Source organism: Ambystoma mexicanum, chromosome 5q (genome assembly GCF_040938575.1).
Source record: "Ambystoma mexicanum isolate Mex_15411 chromosome 5q, UKY_AmexF1_1, whole genome shotgun sequence".
Taxonomy (NCBI): Eukaryota; Metazoa; Chordata; class Amphibia; order Caudata; family Ambystomatidae; genus Ambystoma; species Ambystoma mexicanum.
The window spans coordinates 1,184,853,811-1,184,872,820 of NC_090933.1; the positions used below are offsets into that span (position 1 = coordinate 1,184,853,811).

Below are 19,010 nucleotides of genomic sequence, written 5' to 3' on the forward strand. Positions count from 1 at the left end.
CGCATCCAGGTCCAGCACCTGTAAATGACAAATTACCGGGCTATTCCGGCCGAGTCGGACCCGGTAATTGCCCTTTCCCGGGTGCCGAGCGCGGTACATCCCATTCCCATTTGAGCCCAATAGGGGTGGGTGTGGTAGCACCGGTGCCATTTTTAAAAAAATGTTTAAAAAAAACAAAAATGTTGAATTAGTTTTCAAAACATTCAACACACAGTGCACCTAAACTGGTGCATAAAGAAAACAGTACATTCCCCAACTAATCCCTCTCCCCCAAACCCCCACCCTCCCATTAGAGTCTCGCAATCTACATCCTTCTTCTAACTTGTGATCATCTTGACTTCCGCAGCCTCTGAGGAGCAGTATCCTCATGGCCAGAGCCTGATAGTGATGCGACCAAAATTTGGCAAGCTATAGACGTCTCTCCCTCTTCCTCTCCCCCTCTACCCACCACCTCCCTCCATACCACTGTTTCAATATCAGTCCATTCAGGAGGTCTTGCCACCTGGCTTCTGCGTTTGGTCTCCCACTTGCCTTCCAACACATAGCTATCTTGCGCTTGGCAAGGATGTAAGCCAGATCTTTAAGTTTGCTCATATGCTTAAGCTTACTCGGTCTCGGAAATCCCCCTACCATGTACGCACACAGAGAGCCCACTGAAGCTTAATTCCCTTATTAGCTAGGAGGTTCGCTACTTCTTTCCAGTATCTAGCTATGTCCGGGCATGCCCAAAACATGTCAATCATCCCAGCATCCACCTCCCCACATTCCGCCATCTCTGTATGGTGGCATTTGTAAACTTAGCAACTTTCTTGGAGGTCATAAATGCCTTATGTGTAATGTACAGCTGAATCTGTTGCAGTTGTAAATTGCTTGACACCTTCTTATGATATCTCTGCATCCTAACCCGTCACTGATTGTCTCCCCACTTTCGTCTTCACAGTCTCGCCTCATGTGCGTCACTACCTTTCCAACTTTTGACATCATTATTTCATAAATGCAGGAAATCTCGTGGCCTCCCTCTGACACCGTCTGAAACGTTTCTATGGCAGCATTCGACTGCTGGATCAGGTCCACCTCCGACCACGTCTTCTTCACCAGTGCCACTAATCTAGCATACGTAATGTATTGCCCGCTATGTAAACCTGTATCTTCTCCCAGAGTATCAAATTCTATATCCCCCTCTTCTTGCCATATATATCCTATGGTTGCTATCCCTACTGGTTTCCAGTGTTCTCTGATGATCTTCCTAAGTTGTTCATCTATGCCCTTCAGCGTCACTAAGGGTACCTGCGGGAAGCGAGGCAGAGGGCTTCCCATCATCTGGCAGGCTCTATGCCAGATCCTCCTGCTCTATGCTGTTCCCCTTTCATGCGAATGCCAATCTCATTATATTGATGCCTTAAGTATTTTTCCAGAGGTTCCAGCACCAGGATGAATAGCATAGTGGACCAAGGGCAGCCCTGTCTGGTGCCCTTGCTCAGGGTCCACCGTTTCAAAATGATCGGGCCCGTCCGGACCCGGGCCACCGGTTCGCTATACAATAGTTTAGCGCACCTCAGGTATGCTGGTCCCATCCAATAGTCCTTCAAAACCACCATCAGCCATGGCCATTTGACTGAGTCAATGGCCTTTACTGCATCCAGTGAGACTATTGCTACTTTCTAAGAGCTTCCATCTGTCTGGTCTATGATATGATGTAGCCTTCTGAGGTTATCTGAAATGCACCTTCGGGGGATGTATCCCGTTTGGTCACAATGTACTAAGGAGTTTATCATCGGTTTCAATCTGCCATCACTGCAGTAAGGATCTTGGTATCCTGATTCAGCATTGATAGTGGTCTATAGGATCCTCAATCGGTACCCAGTTTATTCAGCTTAAGGAGTGGGTTGATTATCGCCTCCCTGAGGGTCCATGGAAACCTACCCTGATCGAGCGCTTCATTCAGCATAGCTACAATTGGTGGGAGTAAGTCGGCCTTATACATTTTATAGAACTCACACGGGAGACCGTCCGTTCCCAGAGCTTTGTTGGTGGGTAGGGTCTGGGTTTCGTTTTCTAGTTCTTCCAATGTAAGTGGTGCATCTAATCTCTCTCTATCCGTTTTTCCAAGCTTAGGGAGATTGATCTCCTCCAGCGCCTACATTATATCAATTTCCTCTTCTTCGATCTAATCTGCGTATAATTCTTGATATTATCTATAGAAGCACACATTCACTCCTTCCTGGGTGTCTTCTATCATGCTGTCGTCCCTGTGTATTTCTCGAATCGCTTGTTTTTTGGGGCCTCACTCTTACACAACCAAGCCAGCAACCTGCCTGGGTTATCTCGCTCTGTGTGTTGTCTTTCCACATAACTCCTCAAGTTGCTTAATCTCTCGCAATGGGTCCTGCATTTCTCCTGCAGTCTGCGTATGGCCTCAGCTTTCTCTGGGGAATCTGCTCCTTCCTGCATTTTGTTCTCAATCTCCCTTTCTGTGTTTTGCAGATCTTCCATTACGCTTCCTTGCAAATCTTTAGATTTCGAGATTGCTTCTCCCCTCACCACCACCTTAAATGCTTCCCACAGCGTGCCAGCTGACTTCACACTACCCGTATTAAACTCAAAGTATTCTTTTATGACTTTCCACAAGTCTTCTCTAAACATGGTATCTTTCAGCGCTTCAGCTCTAATCTTCCACGTCGGTATCCTTTGCCTGGGCGGGGAAACCCGCCACGTCACGACCAGCAGTGCATGGTCCGATAGGACTGCTGCCTTGTACTCTGCATTCTTCATCTCCTCCACCAGCCTGCTGGCCACAAATATGTAGGCCAACCTGGTGTGTAAATTATGTGGGGCTGAATAATGTGAGTACCACCTATGTTGTGAGTGAAGCCTCCTCCATATCTCAATCATGTGGAAGCCCTGTGTGAGTGTATCCTGGGCTTTCACCTCTGGGTTAGGCCTAGTTACTTTCTCATCAGATCTATCCAGCCTGGGGTCCAGTGTGCAGTTAAAATCTCCCCCCATTATAACTGCTCCATCTACGTATGAGCTAATCGTAGCGTATAAGTTTCTGTAGTATACCACAGTGTCATTGTTCGGGGCATAAATGTTAATTATATTCTCTTCCCTATTCCCCACCAACCCTTTCAGCAATACCATCCTGCCATCAGCCACCACCTCTTGTAACAGTTTGAATGGGACATGAGGTGTCACCCAATTGATAACCCCTCTAGAATACGAGTATGGTGCTCCTATCGTGGTCCCCTTCCATTTGCTCTTTATCACTTCTAATTCATCTTTGTTCAGGTGGGTTTCTTGTATCAATGCTATGTCAATCTTCTGCCTGTTCAGGTACATCATGATCTTGTTTCTCTTAATATAGCTATTTAGCCCCCGCACATTCCAGGTCATTATCTTCAAGTTCCCCATATCAGCTGTAGTCTATACCTCCTCCCACTTCCCCCACTTTCCTCCTAGGTGGTCTGGGTTGTGATTGCCGACTCTTCCCCTTACTCTCATATAATAAGTCCCTCTCCCAACCCCCAACTAAAACTACCCCAACTCCCCTCCACCCGCCCTCCCCAGCCAACCCCAACTGGCGCCCAGATCCATCCCTGGATCTCGGGCTGTTCTGCATCTGGCCCTGTCCTGGTAACACCACTCGAAAGCCCAGCAGGGGATACCACACTAGCAGTATCCGATCTAACCTTGCTATAGGGGGGTAATAGTATGTCTCCTTATGCCGCTAATCCGATATGGCCTTCAGTGTGTTTCAATTACCTTACCTTCACGTGTAACCTTCATATCTCGTCTGTTCCCATTAGCACTGCTATTTGCCGTACTATATTCAAGTCCCAAAGCCAAATGCCTTTACAGCAGCCTATTCCAGAATTTGCTGGGTCACTTATCTGCCCTGCTCTCCGCCTGATCGTCTGCATTTGCCGAGGAGTGCTGGGCATTCAACCACTCTGTCGCACCCAAGAATAGGGCCTTGTTTTTATGGTATACCTTCAGCTTCGCAGGGTACATCAACATGTACCTGTATCCCGCATCGCACAGCCTTCTCTTAATTGTTCCGTAGTGCAGATGTCTCCTTTATGCCATAAAGGTGAAGTCAGGGTAGGCCGTGACAGCCGCTGATGCTCTGTGCATCGTTCCCCCTTGCCAAAAATGTTCCAAGATCTTTTCTCTGTCTCTATAATTTAGGATCTTTGCAATGATCGGCCTCGGGGAGAACACGGTGGCGGTCTTCCAACTTGTGCTCTGTATGCCCTCTCGACAGCGAACCCCTGGGTGAGCACCCCACCTTTGATCTCCTGCAGCAACATGGTTTCAATATAGTTGGTAGGGTCCGAGCCCTCCTCGCCCTCAGGCAGTCCAATAATCTGCACATTTTTTCAGTGTGCCTGCCCTTCCGCTTCTTCAGCTCTATCTTCTAAGTTCTGCACCTGTTGTTTCAGCATTCGAACATCTGTGGCGCTCATCGTGCAGTTGTCCGTATTTGCTTTTACCTCTGTCTCTAACAGTCGTGCGCTCAGCCAAGGCCCTTACATCTGACATCTATCTGGACTGCGTTGATCTTAGATACTAGTGTAGCTTTGACCTCTGCTACCGCCACATCCAGCTTATTTTCTCCCGACACTTTCAGATCGGCGATGGAGTCAAAGATTTGTTGGTCCATGTGCAGCGGTGGCACTTTGTGTTTACCCTCTTCCGCTATATGAGGAGATTTAGCATATTCAAGCATCGTTTGCTGCTTACCTCTGCTTTTCACTGTTTTATTGGCCATTTTCGGAAGTGTAGGCCTTCCTTTTTCCCGTGCCGGGATGGTGCCGTAGCCGCAGTCGCTGTACGTTGATGTCTCTCCGAGTGGGGTGGGTTATAGTTCCATCCGCTCTTGTACAGCACTCCCGTGCCAGTGGGCTGTTTAGGTCCTGAACTGAGGCCACTCAAGTTTGCCCGGGCAAGCCCCGGGTCCCCAAATAATCCCCTGCAGTATCCCAGGTCACTGTTCAGGGGGACCCTTTACCTCTACCGTTCTTGTTCTAGGTCTGTGTGCTGTGTGCCAGGGAGGACACTGCCGCACTCTAGTAGAACACCTCCGACATGACTATGTGGTTAAGACCCGCAATCCAACCAAAACCACTACATGGTTCCTATCCCTGGGCGCTAACCACACAGTCCGTGGGGTCCAATCATATGTGGTGTTGTGGAGTAAGCCGTCTTTGTGTCGCTCAGTCCTCGACCATGTGGGGTGAATCCCTGACCTCCGTCTCCACCTCTGATAGCAATGAGTATTCTTTGTGGGTCCCAGTATCCCAAATCACCAGGCCCGTCCCATCTTCAAGTGCCTGGGGGCATCCCAATGCTTAGTTATGGCCCCTCATGCAGGGTTGTGGCATCCGGCTAGTGTCTTATCTCCCTGCACTAGCCAATGTATTATTTCAGCATAGAATTAATGTATGAGGTCTTATATCACTCCTTCTAGTTGGCGTCTTGCCTCATGGGTGCATTGCTTGTCTCCCTGTAACATGACCACTGTACTCCTCTGCACTCCGGAACTTTGCTTGCACTGTGAGGTTCCCTTGGGCACCGCCTTGGACCTCCATGGCATTCACCAGCTGTTAGGCCCCATGAGTCAGCAGCATCTTTGTCCAGTGAGTATTGCAGTGGGGCACTACGTTGGCTTAGTGTTCTGTTGGATGCACCTTCATTTGAGTGCCTGCTGGGCTTGTGAATAGCACAGGCTTATGTATCTTTCAGCTCTCTGCAGCTGGCGCAGGCCCGTAGTTCCGCCGCTCTCTTTGTTCGGTAGCCGGGCCTCCTCCAGCGCCCGGCTACACTGTTGCAAAGTTTTCCATTCGCGGAGACCGCGGCTCTCAGTCATCTTGGGCCACAAGATCTATGCGTCCTACACGCCCCTCCAGGAGCATCCAGGGGTGTCTGGGCCAGCTGATGTGCTCCGTCCCCCACTTAACGAACGCCCCGTGTGGGCACTCGCATTAGCTCTGTTGCCGCCGCCTCGCCTCACAGCTGGCAGTCATCCACCTCCTTGCCCCTCTAAATCTGCAGGGCGATTGCTCACGGGCTGCTTCACCTTCGGTGCATAAGTGCTCTCCCGTCTTCAGCACCTCGCTCCCCGCCGATCAGCTGATTTTCGTTCCGGAGCATTTCGGCCACTGCAGTAGCCTTTTTTCGTTGTGCCAGCCATTTTGTATCTCGTAGTCCCGAACTGATACAAAGTTTCATCCACTTTCACAGCCTGTGCTCGTCTTGCTTGACTTCCGTGCTTCATCACAGCAGGCCCCAGGGTTTCAAGTACACAACGGTGTCTTTCTAGCAGTAAACTCACTCTGTAGGCATATTGAAATCACATGATCATGCAGGATCGATGCAAGGTCAGACCTGGTGGCTGCAAGGGCACCCACGAGCAGTACTCCTGGTATGGTGGTATGTTAAGGGACTTCAATTCAGCATTCCAACTAAGTCAATGCCTGGTCTGGGATGCCCAAAGGAAGCCCTTATTTATATATTTTTATGACAAGTTATAATCTGGATGATAAACCCTTATATAACACCCCTCTCTTTGAATCCCCCTGACCTCACTGAGCCAAGAAGTAGGTTTGTTTTGCAAATTAAAAGATTTATTGAAAAATTAAACAAGATATATATATCACACTTTTATAAATAAATTAATATTTGATCACACACTTATGAATATGACAGTGATCAACAATGGATAATATTACACTAGCACGCTTTTGTAATCACTTAGGAGTCGGTATAGGAAGGATAAGGTGGCTGAGAATGCTTTTATGGTTTCAAGGAAAAACAATGATGGAAAGAATGCAGCACAGAAATAAACTGAGATGGTTTCAACAAGAGAGAAGATAATCACTTTTCCCCTTGTGGCAATTCACTCCCCCCCTATGCAGTATAAAGAGATGGAAGGGGAGCACACAATTTTCAGGAATAACATCAAATGCAATACCAATTCAGTTCCCCCCTAGCAAGTTTTGAGCACAGGGATGATTTTAAAACACAGGCAAAAATACTTTAAATGTGATTTGCAAAGAAGTGAAAATAGGCTAAAAATGATTTTAATTCCCTATAGGAGGTTCAGGGTAGGTGACAGCTACTTTGAATGAGTTCAGGTCAACACTAGCAATGATTCATGAGGGATTATCAGGTTGAAAACCAATTTCAGCAATGCAAAGCAAAAGACAGCGTTTTTTTTACAGGTGAAGAAGTTTGAGCTAGTTTTTAATTCGCTGCACTTTTTTCGAATGCGTCGAGCGCGATTACGGAAAAACTATAAGGAGTAGAAAGTCGGTTTTAGGCTTGTTGGAAAGCTTAGATTCTTAGCTTTGAAATACGGTTCCAAAGATACTGACGATTTAGTGGAGGTAGATTTTCAGAAGTAAAATTAAAGTTTCAGAATGACAGATGCGCTGTGGAAGGTTTTCGATCAACAGGATGGACACACAATTCTATGATGCAGTTCTGGACAGGTTAAAATGGTTTGAATTAGATTATTTTAAACTAAGAGATGGGTTCTGCACAGTTCTGGCTGGGTACTCACACTATAAATTTGAATTAGGCCGTCAAGATCTCGTCAGGTTGGCTGCGGTTCTCTTGCCACGGGACAGTCTCTGGCACTGGTTTTGCTCACAGCGATCTGGGTCAGCTCTGCTCTGCTGGTCTGGTCTGGCACTCCGCACTGCACGGCGGTCTGGATCTCTGGTTCTGCTGGTCTGGATCAAGTGGATTCTGGATACAGCACTGCTTTCTGGGTACTGGCACAGGGTTCTAGCCAGAATCAAACAGCACAGCCCGGCTGTTGAAGAGTGGAGTTAGGTTGCAAAAGATTTTGAGGCCTGCTGAAAAAGGATTCAGCTGGTGGTTCAGGCCCCTCTGCTACAAGTTCTGGAGTCTGGATTCTAAGTTCTGGTTCTGGAGTGTTCTGGATATTGTCTGGTCCGGCAAAATGCTTCACAAGAAATCAGTTTGAAGTGGAAAGTGAATGTCCCTTCCTGGGTCTTAGTGGCTCTTTTTATGTCTTTTGAAAGTGGGTGGGGATGCTGACTTTCTATGCCCCACCCTCTCATGATCCTGATAGGCTAGAGAATTCTCTGTGCTCTCACTGGGGAACTTAGTAGTGAGTCAGGATGAGTCAAAGTGATGCTATTTTAATGGCTGGCTGAAGTCCCTCCCCTTTGCATTTACTTAGAAAAACGATTTTTCATAACCACACATGCTTCCCAGATACACAAGTTGTTGAAATTACATGTACACATTGCAGATGAATTAAGGTACATTCTTGCCCAACTCTGATCTTCCTAAGAGCTTGGGTTCAGAAATGACAACTTATTTTCATTTTTAGTGGGTTTTGCCATATTGGACTTTTACCCAAATTTACACAGAGGTACACCCCCTCTCTGGGCATATTACAGTAAATTACTATGTCTCTAGCATAAACACAGTGTCTACAATATTCATAATTCCCGGGGTTTCGCCTCAGAACATCACAGAGCGACCAGCTGAGTCTTGAATGTGAGTAAAATTGTCATTTTAAGAATCTCAAAGTTGTACATTTATGTCATCTGGTTACAATTAGTTATCAGTATTTTTATAAAACATATATTTGTCTTCAATTCAATTCACAAAAGTGTCTGGGTCTGCCCCCAGAAGCTTGGTGAGTCAGATGGTCACATGGCCTGTTTCCTGCCACAGCACTGTTTACAGTAAACACCCAAATCAGCATATCCTATTCAATTGAAAGACTCTATTGTGTTGTGTCCTGCAGGCTGCAGGGAAGTCCCCCCCCCTCCCAATCAACAGGGCCATGTGATATCCTGGGCTGTTGCTGGGAAGGGCAGGTGTGAATGTTTCCCATGGACAGGCAAGTCTTTTGAACTTTTAATTACATAAGACCACCTTCTGATCAATGCACAGTTCTGCAAGACGGCTCTCCGGTCAGGATTTATAGAGCGCCAGCGCCGTTCAGTGGCGTGCAATGATACTGCACCCATTTTTGACAGCTGTCTTGAATTAATGTCTTTCAAAAAGGGGATTTAGCTTGACAGCATATGATTTTAGCTGACATCGTTTTGATGGGGATCCTTGCAGTAGAGTGATGTGGAACACCCCACAAGAAGGTTGAATCTTTATAGTGGTCTTGTGGGCCTTGATTTTAGCAACTTTTGACACCAATGAAACTAATTTTTGAACAGCTCTGGGTGCAACCAAAGGATGGGTGTGGGAATTGTCAAAAGTGGATGGTGGCTTATCTGTCAGGTTTTCACTGCGCTTTTTCTGGTGGGCAGCATTGCTTTTTATGCTATCAGCAATGCACAGTGATGTTGTAGGGCTCGGATGCGTGGGTGAAAACCATCCCACAGGTATGATAGCAACGGTGCCGGTAGCAATACCAGCGCTGTTGTTGCCTTACCGCCATACTTGTAATGAGGCCTGTCTGCAATAGTTCTGACTGTTACTGCTATAATGCTATCATGATAAGAACAACCTATTTTATTTTGCAACCTCACATTGAAAGAGCAACGGAGGGGCATGGCTATACCTGCGCACTTATGCGGGACAGTTGTATTGACCGCTGCACAGTTTGATCAAAACACCCATCTGGTTTGCAGTCTACACATTTTGTGTTAGCGTGCAGGGCGGGTAGCACACTGTCTTGCATGCCTGCTAATGGGCTAGTGGTTGGGGAGTGTCTGTGATCACATTGGGAACAGCATTTCATTGACTGGTGGCACTGATATCTTGGCAGTAGGTATAGAAGGCATTTTGTGGTACTGCCTCTGAATGAATAGGTGGTGTGTGAGATAGTTTTAAAGATATTTTCATTGTATTTTATTTTATTTAGAAGCCCATGCTGCCTGAGTGAAGGGTGCCAAGATCATATTGACTCCTGTCAATCCCTGAGAAGTGCAAAAAACTATAAGTGATATCTACAATTACTCTTAGGCAAAGTATATAGGGGCACACCCTCATTTTAAAGATGTGCTATTTTAAAGGGACACAGCACCACAGGGAGTGTTCCTTTTTGCTTTGTTTTGTTACTTGAACTGAAACACAATGGACACATTACATTTCAATGTAAAAGTTAGATGCTCATTTCTTTTTAGTAAAACCTGGACCATGCCTGTATTGTGTCTCAAATCTACTGTGCAGCCACGGATTGCTTTTGACATGTAGCCTTTCATGCTCATTGCTTTGTTTTCAGCTGAAGGGTGCTCCTGGAGTTGAAGTAGGTGCCAGGTGGAAACCAATATTGTGAAAAACCTCTGATTCTGAATCGGTTGCATGCGGCATCCTCTAAGTGGCACCACGATCACTGTAGCGGAGGATCAGACTAACGAGGTAGGTTTGTAGCATTAATGATCAATAGGGCAGCTGGTGCTGTTCTGCAGTGTTACCAGCAATGGTGTGGCTGGGGCGGTGTGGGCAGCCTCAACACCCAGGTCCAGGGGGTGTGTTGGGAAGTGCTCCTGTTTAGTGTTGGTGGCTTGCATCTTTTGGTGTTCCTCATAAGATACCCTACAAAACCGATGATCATTTTATGTCATTTTTCACAGAAAGTTTGCCGTATAATGCATATTTTAACCAATAGACAAAGGGCTCCACACTTTAGAAACTGCGGCACATTGTATTATGAGTGAAAAATATATGCGTTTAATGGGTTGCCCTCTTTTGATAACACGTGTTTCGACACACAAGTGTCTTTTTCAAATCAGGGCTAGTCTTAGCTATCGTCCATATCAACATTTTTCAATTCAAAATTAGACCAGACGGCAGGAGACGCTAAGCAAGACCGAGGGGGATTTATCCCGTGACCATTCATGTTGCCATTTTGAATTGAAAAATGTTGGTATGGACGATAGGTAAGACTAGCCCTGATTTGAAAAAGACACTTGTGTGTTGGCTTGCCAGGTGGGATTTATAAGTCACACCTGTGCAATTTAGCAATTGCAAACAGCTTTTGTAGCAGGGCTATACCATTTCTGCATTGCCATCTTATACTATTTGTGATTGCTATTCTTGAGAAAAATCTATTACCAATAAGAGCATGAACAGATGGCGAAAGTGTTCTGAATCTGATCTTGGTTTTTGTCACTTCCAGGATTGAGTCCTGAAAGTTATAAATGTAGTGTTTATGCACTCTAGACGTGGATCGTCACAGCAGGAGCGTAACACCAGAATTGTCCTATCTTGCCATTCCACCTGCCCCACGCACCACTGATGCTTGATACCTCTGTGCACAGTCACCAGTGTGCATTGGGTGTATCATTGTTTCTTCTCCAATTAAATCCCTACCAAGGCTGAGAACTATTAAAAAAAAGGAAACTCAACCAGGGGCAATGCCGTTTTAAGGCTGAGTGAACAATAACATGTTTTTTCCCATTGTAGCCAAACCACATGTGTTCTCGTGTTTGATTTGTCTTGAGCGCACTGCAGTCCCCAAGGAATATCATTGCAGCCTCCACTGTGAACCCAAAAGCTCTTAATACAAGGTTTAGCAGATAAAAGTGAGTTCACAGAAAGAAGAGGCACTGAAATAACTATTGATTAAATAGCAAGGTGTTTTGGAGCAGGAAGAGAAATAATCTTAAAGTTTGCCACTGTGGCAAGTTATATGGTTATGAAGCGTAGCGCAAATACAGCACAAAGTGAAGATTTTTTCAAAATCTGCTTGGTGGAGATTTGCAAGGTAGTGTGTAAGGAAAGAAATACCCTTTGATATGTTCCCCATCTTAAAGATGAATATTCAGCGGTGTGCTGGAGACATGTCTGTTAATTGTTAGATCAAAATAAAAATAAAATATGAGGACATTACTATCTTTTCAGCAGAACCTAAAGAGAGCAGAGATGCTGGTGTCACAGTCCAGATCCTCATTTTCATCTGTGGGGCTATCCATTTGAAAAACTATAATTGTATCATATATCAGGAGGTGTTATGTGCCTCACATTTGCAATTCATAGACGCCATTGACTTCATTGTGAAAACAGTTAACCTTAGCCATGTACATTCTACAAACCAAAGATTATTTCAGACTTTTTTAGAAGATGCAAAGGCAGAACATGGCGATGTCCCATAACGCACAGGTGTCTGCTGGCTTAGCCAGGCAATGCTCTATTTATTTTATTTATTTAATTTGTTAAACGCCCAAACCCTCAGGTATCACAACATTGTTGCAGACATCTTACAATACAGTTCAACAGTATTACAATTACAGTAAAATAAAACATTGGTTAAAAAGGTTGCATAGGATGCAAGGTTATTTACAATATCCACAATTTCTGATGATAGTCTACCCATGTGAGGCATCTATCTAGGCCTACTGGGGATAGCTATGTTAGTTTGTTTTCGGTTAGTCTAGTATTGGTTAAATAACCAGGTTTTTAGTAGTTTTTTGAAACAGTGTATGGATTCTACATTTTTGATGTTTAGTGGAAGCTTGTTCCAGATTTTCGGGTCCATGACTTAGAAGGTGCTGCCTCCTGCTCTAGAGCTTTTGAAACGGGGGACAGCAAGGAGAGATTTTTATAGTATCTGAGTGTTCTATTTGACTCTTTTTTGCTTATTGAGTTGTTTAAGTAGATGGGAGCTTTATTGGTGAGACATTTATGTGCAATAGACAGAGATTTGAAAATGATTCTGGCCCTAATGGGTAGCCAATGAGTCTCCCTCATAATGTTAGAGATATGGTCAGACTTTTCAATGCCTAAGACCGCTCGCAACACCTTATTTTGCATTAGTTGTAGTTTTGCTATATTCTCATTTGAAGTCCCTAATAGGAATACATTTGTTAAGGATTCTAATTGGACGTCACATACCAGCCCAGGACTCTTGCAGCGCACAATTAAAACACTTTCACTTTATTTCCTAAGAATTCAGATTGAGATGGCACTCAACCCGTCTCACACCCCCTTTTACAAATGCCATGGGTCAGAATGTATATATTAAATAGAATGTATATATAAATATATATATTTTTTTCCAAAGTAGAAAAAAACGTTTATTGTGTAAACCAAAAATTCTACAACAGATCCACAAAACAAACTTGTCTGCCAAACAAAAATGATACAAACTACTACGAGACATACAGGGGTTTCAGATTTTCATTCTCTCATTTCTCCATCTTCTTCCTCCTCTTCCACTCCTCGTATATAGAGCACGTTGTTGCATCGTATTAAAACTTCCCCTAGATGTCCAGACAATGCTCCATCAATGTATTCTTCCGTGTTTGCCAGCTGCATGTTCATATATCTATCTACTGATACCAGATAGCCTTTGTACTCCATTCCCCATTTCAGTGTCACCATTACTGGCCTGCCAGTCAGTCCATTGAGAAAAGGCTTGGGGTTCAATGGTAAACTCATGTTGTATTTATTTCCCCTGAACGGGAAAAAGTGAAAAAATAACTCCCCGGGGTCGCCGAAACCACGCGCCTCCACTGGAGTATGCTGCGAAATTAATACATTAATATTTATTTATTTTAAATTCAAATAAAATCACACATTTATTATTGGGCAGCAATAACCAATGGGGTGTTAATTACAAGGTAAATGGATGAAATACACTTAGTTTGACCTTTTAATATAACATACACAAATCACAAATTAATGAGAGCAATATTACTTTTTGGGTAGATAGCACCCAGTTAAGATTTCCCCTGCAATGCTCCCTCAAACAGCTATTAACTGAATTTTGGGTGGGTAGCAATGAGTAGCAAGCAGCCAGGTATACCAAATTGAAATCCGACCTTCCCCCACGAAATGTGAGGCAAAATTTAAAGACCCTTGCAATTGCACAAAATAGCACTCAGAATTACAAAATAATTAATTTATATGTGTGGTTGAATGATGAGGTAAATATGAGTTATAACAGTATCAGGGACGTAAGAACACTAGCAAACTACAAGTCAAGGTACCAACAATGGGCATATAGTTCAGAAAATCAACTTTTAAGTGAAAAACACAGTGCAGCCAAATCACACGCGTAGAAATTGCATTTGCTAATTTACACAGGTTTAAATGTCAAAACAGTTTGAAAAACGGGTTAAATAGACAAAATCGAAATGCAGTTTTTATGCTGAGTGACAGATGCACATCACAGGGATAATATGAAAGTGAAAGGATAACTCTGAATGGATGACTGGATCAGATTTAATAAAAGGAGTTAAAAATTTTAAAAAAAAAGAACTTTCATAAGAGACGAGGAAGATTATAACAACAATAGAATCTTCACATTTCAAAGCTTTGCTTCAACACCATCTTCATCAGATGTGGAAACTTCTAGTGATAGTGAAATTACTGAGATTGAATCAACATCAATTGTGCCCACTAGAGAAAAGAGATCTATAGATGACCAAACCATAGAACCCGAAAGGTGTCTTTTTTTGGAAGAAGTTCTACGATACAGAAAAAGTTCACACATAAATCAATCCAATCTTCGTGGAGTGCCGTTAAAACAAAAGCAGCTTCCAGGTATCTCCCTCTCCAACGCCCCTGAGGAAAGAGGGGTGGCATTAGAAAAAAACGCAAACAAAAACCTAGGAGTAGAAACAAGAGCCAAAAAGCAAGGGAAGAGAAGGTGAATCTCATTATCAATTTATCGGAATTTCAAGTTACTCCGGCATTAATTACAGCACTAAGTAAAGGATTAACTTTTAGTCCGACTTATCGAGGAGACTACTTCCAAACACATCAAGCCAAAGTCAACATTTACACCAGTTTTTTCAGCAGAAAATGCAATAGATATTTTTCAAAAAACTGTAAGTGAAAATTTAAGAAAAAATTACTTGAGTGGTAATAAAACTAGAGCAAAAAATAACCTTACTCAGGAAGAAAAATCAGCCATTAAGGAATTAGCAGCTGATACAGCAATAATAACAAAGGCAGCTGATAAGGGAGGTAAAATTGTCCTTATGAACAGAATTGATTATATAAATGAAGGTTTGAAACATCTAAACAAGGTTGAATGCTATGAAAAATTGACAAACAATCCGCTACCAAACGTGGAATTGGAATGGAATCAAAAAATCAAAAATTGGTATGAATTAAGTCTAATCAGTGAAAAGGAATATTACGGACTTCTAACGAAAAATTAAATTCTAGCAACAATGTATTTTCTACCTAAAGTGCACAAAGCTTTTACAAATTTTCCATCTTTACGACCAATTATAAATGGAATCGGTTCAATTACAGAAAATGCCTCACAGTACATTGACACGCATCTTCAACCATTAACAAACAATCTTGCCTCTTTTGTGAAGGACTCAAAACATATAATTCAACAAGTTAATCAGATCCCATGGGAAGAGAACTACTTATTTGTCACCTTGGATGTAGTACAACTCTACACAAGTATTCAACACAACAGAGGAATAGAAAGTACATCATTTTTTTTTAAAAACAAGATCCATTTCTTATCAACAACAAAACAAAATGATATCAGAGATGCTTCACTTTTGTTTAAACACAATAACATTTTTATTTTCAATAACACTTTATATAAACAACGACATGGCACAGCAATGGGATCAAAGTTCGCACCAACATATGCAAATCTTTTTATGTTTTTTTTTTAAATACAACATGCATGGAAACATCCCCTCTTCAACACCAATGTTAAATTTTGGGGACGCTTTATTGATGACATTTTATTGATCTGGGAAGGCAACACAACGGAGTTGGACAACTATGTTACTCACTTAAACAACAACAACTATAATTTATCCTTCACAAAATCAGTTGACCCAAACAAGATAGAATTTTTGGATTTGGAATTATTTATTGAGAATGCTGAAATAAAGAGGCACAAAGTATGGGAGAAGAGAAGAGCTTTATTTGAGGCCCCCAGGTAGCTGCAGTGGAAGCATCAACTGGCGAGGCACTCTCAAATGGAATCTACATGCACAAGGTTCTAAGGAGACCTGTGCATGTATTACCATAACATCTCCCCCACGTGAGGCAAAAGAAAAAGGAAAAGCAGGTGGGGGAAAAGCGGGAAAGTGAAAGGGAAAAAAAAGGGTGTCAAGTGGGAGAGGCAGAGGGAAGATGGGTAAACTGGGGTACATTAGTAATAAACATAGTCATTGTTGAAGTTTTAGATGATTTTGCGGTTCCTTCTGGACATTCTTCCAGTGGGGACTCCTTGATGCATGGAGTGAGGTCTGTCATTGTCCACATGTTCACAGAAGGATTCTCTTGGGGAATGTGAGGTGTGTTGTGAAGGTTTGTCAGGACTGTTGTCCTTAGATATGCTGGTCTCTTGGATGTCTTTTGTTACTTTTATGAGATAATCTCCAGACCATCTCTTTCCATCATCGAGGATGACAGACTTCCCATGACAACTCACAACTCTCTGTGGAGGTCTGAAGATGGATTCACCCTTGAGAGTTTTCTTCGGTTCTTTGACACGTACCCAGTCACCTTCACGAACCATCATCTCTTTTACTCCATGTCTGGAGTTGTATTGTCTTTTGTATTTTGCTTGTTTTTCTCTTACTGTCTTTTAAAGTAGATCCATGTTCACCCTTGCTTCTCCCGTGTATAAGAACATCCACGCCGGTCTAAATCGGTTATTTGCAACCCTACCTCGCATGAGGGTGAAGGGCTCTATGTTCGTGGTGGTGTGTGGGGTAGTTCTATACGCATGCAAAGCTTCTTTGAGGGTTTCTCTCCACGGGAGGTTGTTGGCCGTGGCCAGTTGGACTACGCTCTTCACGAGCCTGTTCATGCGTTCCACAAGTCCGTTGGAAATTGGATGGTACAAAGATGTTGTTATATGGCTGATGGACCTTTTCTTGAGGAAATCAGCAAATTCCATATATATGAACTGAGACCCGTTGTCCGAAACCAATTCCTTGGGGTCTCCCTCCCTGCTGAAGATCTCTGTCAGGAAATCTATGACTTTCTTTGAGGTCACATTGTCCTCAGCTATTCCCCATTCTGTCCATTTAGAGGTGTAATCGACAAGTACTATGATATATACTTTGACTGTTTTGAGGTTCTCGAATGGACCCATGATGTCGATTGCCAGTTTAGACCACACATGTTTGGGAGGTTCAATAGGCTGTAAGGGGGTCTTTCTTAAGATCTTGGACTTGTCACTCATGGCACACGTGGAGCAATTTTTGACCAGTTCTTCTGCTTCTTTCCACATTCCTGGCCACCAATAGTTGTTTCTCAACTTGTTTTTCGTCAAGCTTCTTCCTAGGTGACCTTCGTGTGTCAGTTGGAGTACTTTTTTTCTGAGTTGGGTGGGTGGGATTACTCGATCGCCTCTGAAGATATGCTCATCGTCCATCGATAATTCTTCCTTGAAGGGAATGAAGGTTGTTAAAGCCTCTCCCGTTTCCACCCAGTCATTAGCTATCGCTTCCCTGATTTCTCGCTGTTCCGGATCAGTATTGGCATTAATTTTCCATTCATCTCTCGAGATGGCAGGGTTTACGACAGCTATGATGTCCTCATCTGGAGATGCAATCTCAGTGTCGATGTTGGTCGATAATCTGGAAAGACAATCTGCTACTTGGTTTTGTGGACCAGGAATATAGCATAGTTGGAGGTTGTATTGCATGATGTCGAGGAACCAACGTCTTATTCTCGGTGATATAAGGTGAGGAGTTTTGGACTGAAGGACATTTACTAGAGGTTTATGGTCTGTTTTCAGTATGACGGGTAAGCCCCAAATTAGGTTCCTGAAATGCTGAAGAATCCACCTCAGACCCAGAGCTTCTCTCTCAATGGTGGAATAGTTTAGTTCGGCTCCCCTCAGTACTCTCGATGCGAATGCGATCGTCACGATGTCCTTATCTTGTTGCTGTTCTAGGACACCACCCTGTCCGGTTTTACTTGCATCTACGGATATGATGGTTTTAGCTTTACAATCGAACATTCCTAAGGCTGGGGCTTGGTTAATTTGAAATTTGATTTCTTCGAATTCGTTCTTGCATTCAGTGGACCATATGAATTTGGTTGCCTTCTTCAAGATGTTTCTCATGTTTTTGGTCTTATCAGCATAGTTGCTTATAAACTTGGAGTAGTATTCTGTCATCCCGAGGAAACTCCTTAATTGGTCTTTATTTTGAGGCTCGGCGATATTCATTATGGTGTCCATGAGTTTCCTCTTGGGGCTGATGCCGTTGGCGTCAATGGAATGGCCCAGGTATGAAACTCGGTCGCACTTTATGTTGCATTTCTCTAATTTGAGTGTGAGCCCACTTTTTTGTATGACTTGTAGGACACCCACAAGTTTTGCGTTGTGCTCTTCTTCTGTACTGGCTGATATGAGGATATCATCTTGGAAGCAGTGTATGCCATCAAGTCCTCCAAATAGATGTGACATGAGTCTCTGAAAGACTGCTGCGGCTGAAGCGAGTCCGAATGGCATTCTGTTAAACATGAATGCACTGAGAGGTGTGACAAAAGATGTTAGGTTCTTTGAGCTCTCTTCCAAAGCAATCTGGTGATAGGCTGAGGAGAGGTCCAGAGTTGTAAAGTATTTTGCAGGTTTCATGGTCGATAGGAGTTCAGATATATTGGGAAGTGGGTGTCTGTCAACCCATATGTTTTTGTTTAGGTCTCTCAAGTTGACGCACATTCTTATGGAATCGTCCGGTTTTTTTACTAAGACAATTAGGGCAAGCCATTCTGAACTTTCGATGGGCTGTATGATATTTTCATTGCAGAGGCGCTTAAGTTCTTTCTTCAACGCCTCTTTTGTTCCAAAGGGAATACTGCGGACTCGGTGGGCCACTGGGACAGCACCTCTTTTGAGGATTATTCCGTGTTGGAAACCTTTTAGGAGTCCAATCTTGTCGCAGAACACCTTGGGGAATTGTTTTGCTAAATTAGATTTGATGTCCATATCATTGTTGAGCACACTCAGCACGGGGATTTCTTCTCCAGGGTGTATTCTTACTCGAAGAGCGGCTTGTTCTTCCCATCCCACAACGGAGGAGCCATCTTTGGCTACAAAGAGTTTGCAATATGTTTCTCTG

General features: G+C 43.5%; 1 pseudogene; it reads right to left on the reverse strand.

The window, feature by feature from the left end:
* Positions 1 to 13,006: 13,006 nt before the first annotated feature.
* On the reverse strand, positions 13,007 to 13,417 carry LOC138498692 (small nuclear ribonucleoprotein F pseudogene; annotated as a pseudogene).
* Between the last annotated feature and the right edge of the window lie 5,593 nt (positions 13,418 to 19,010).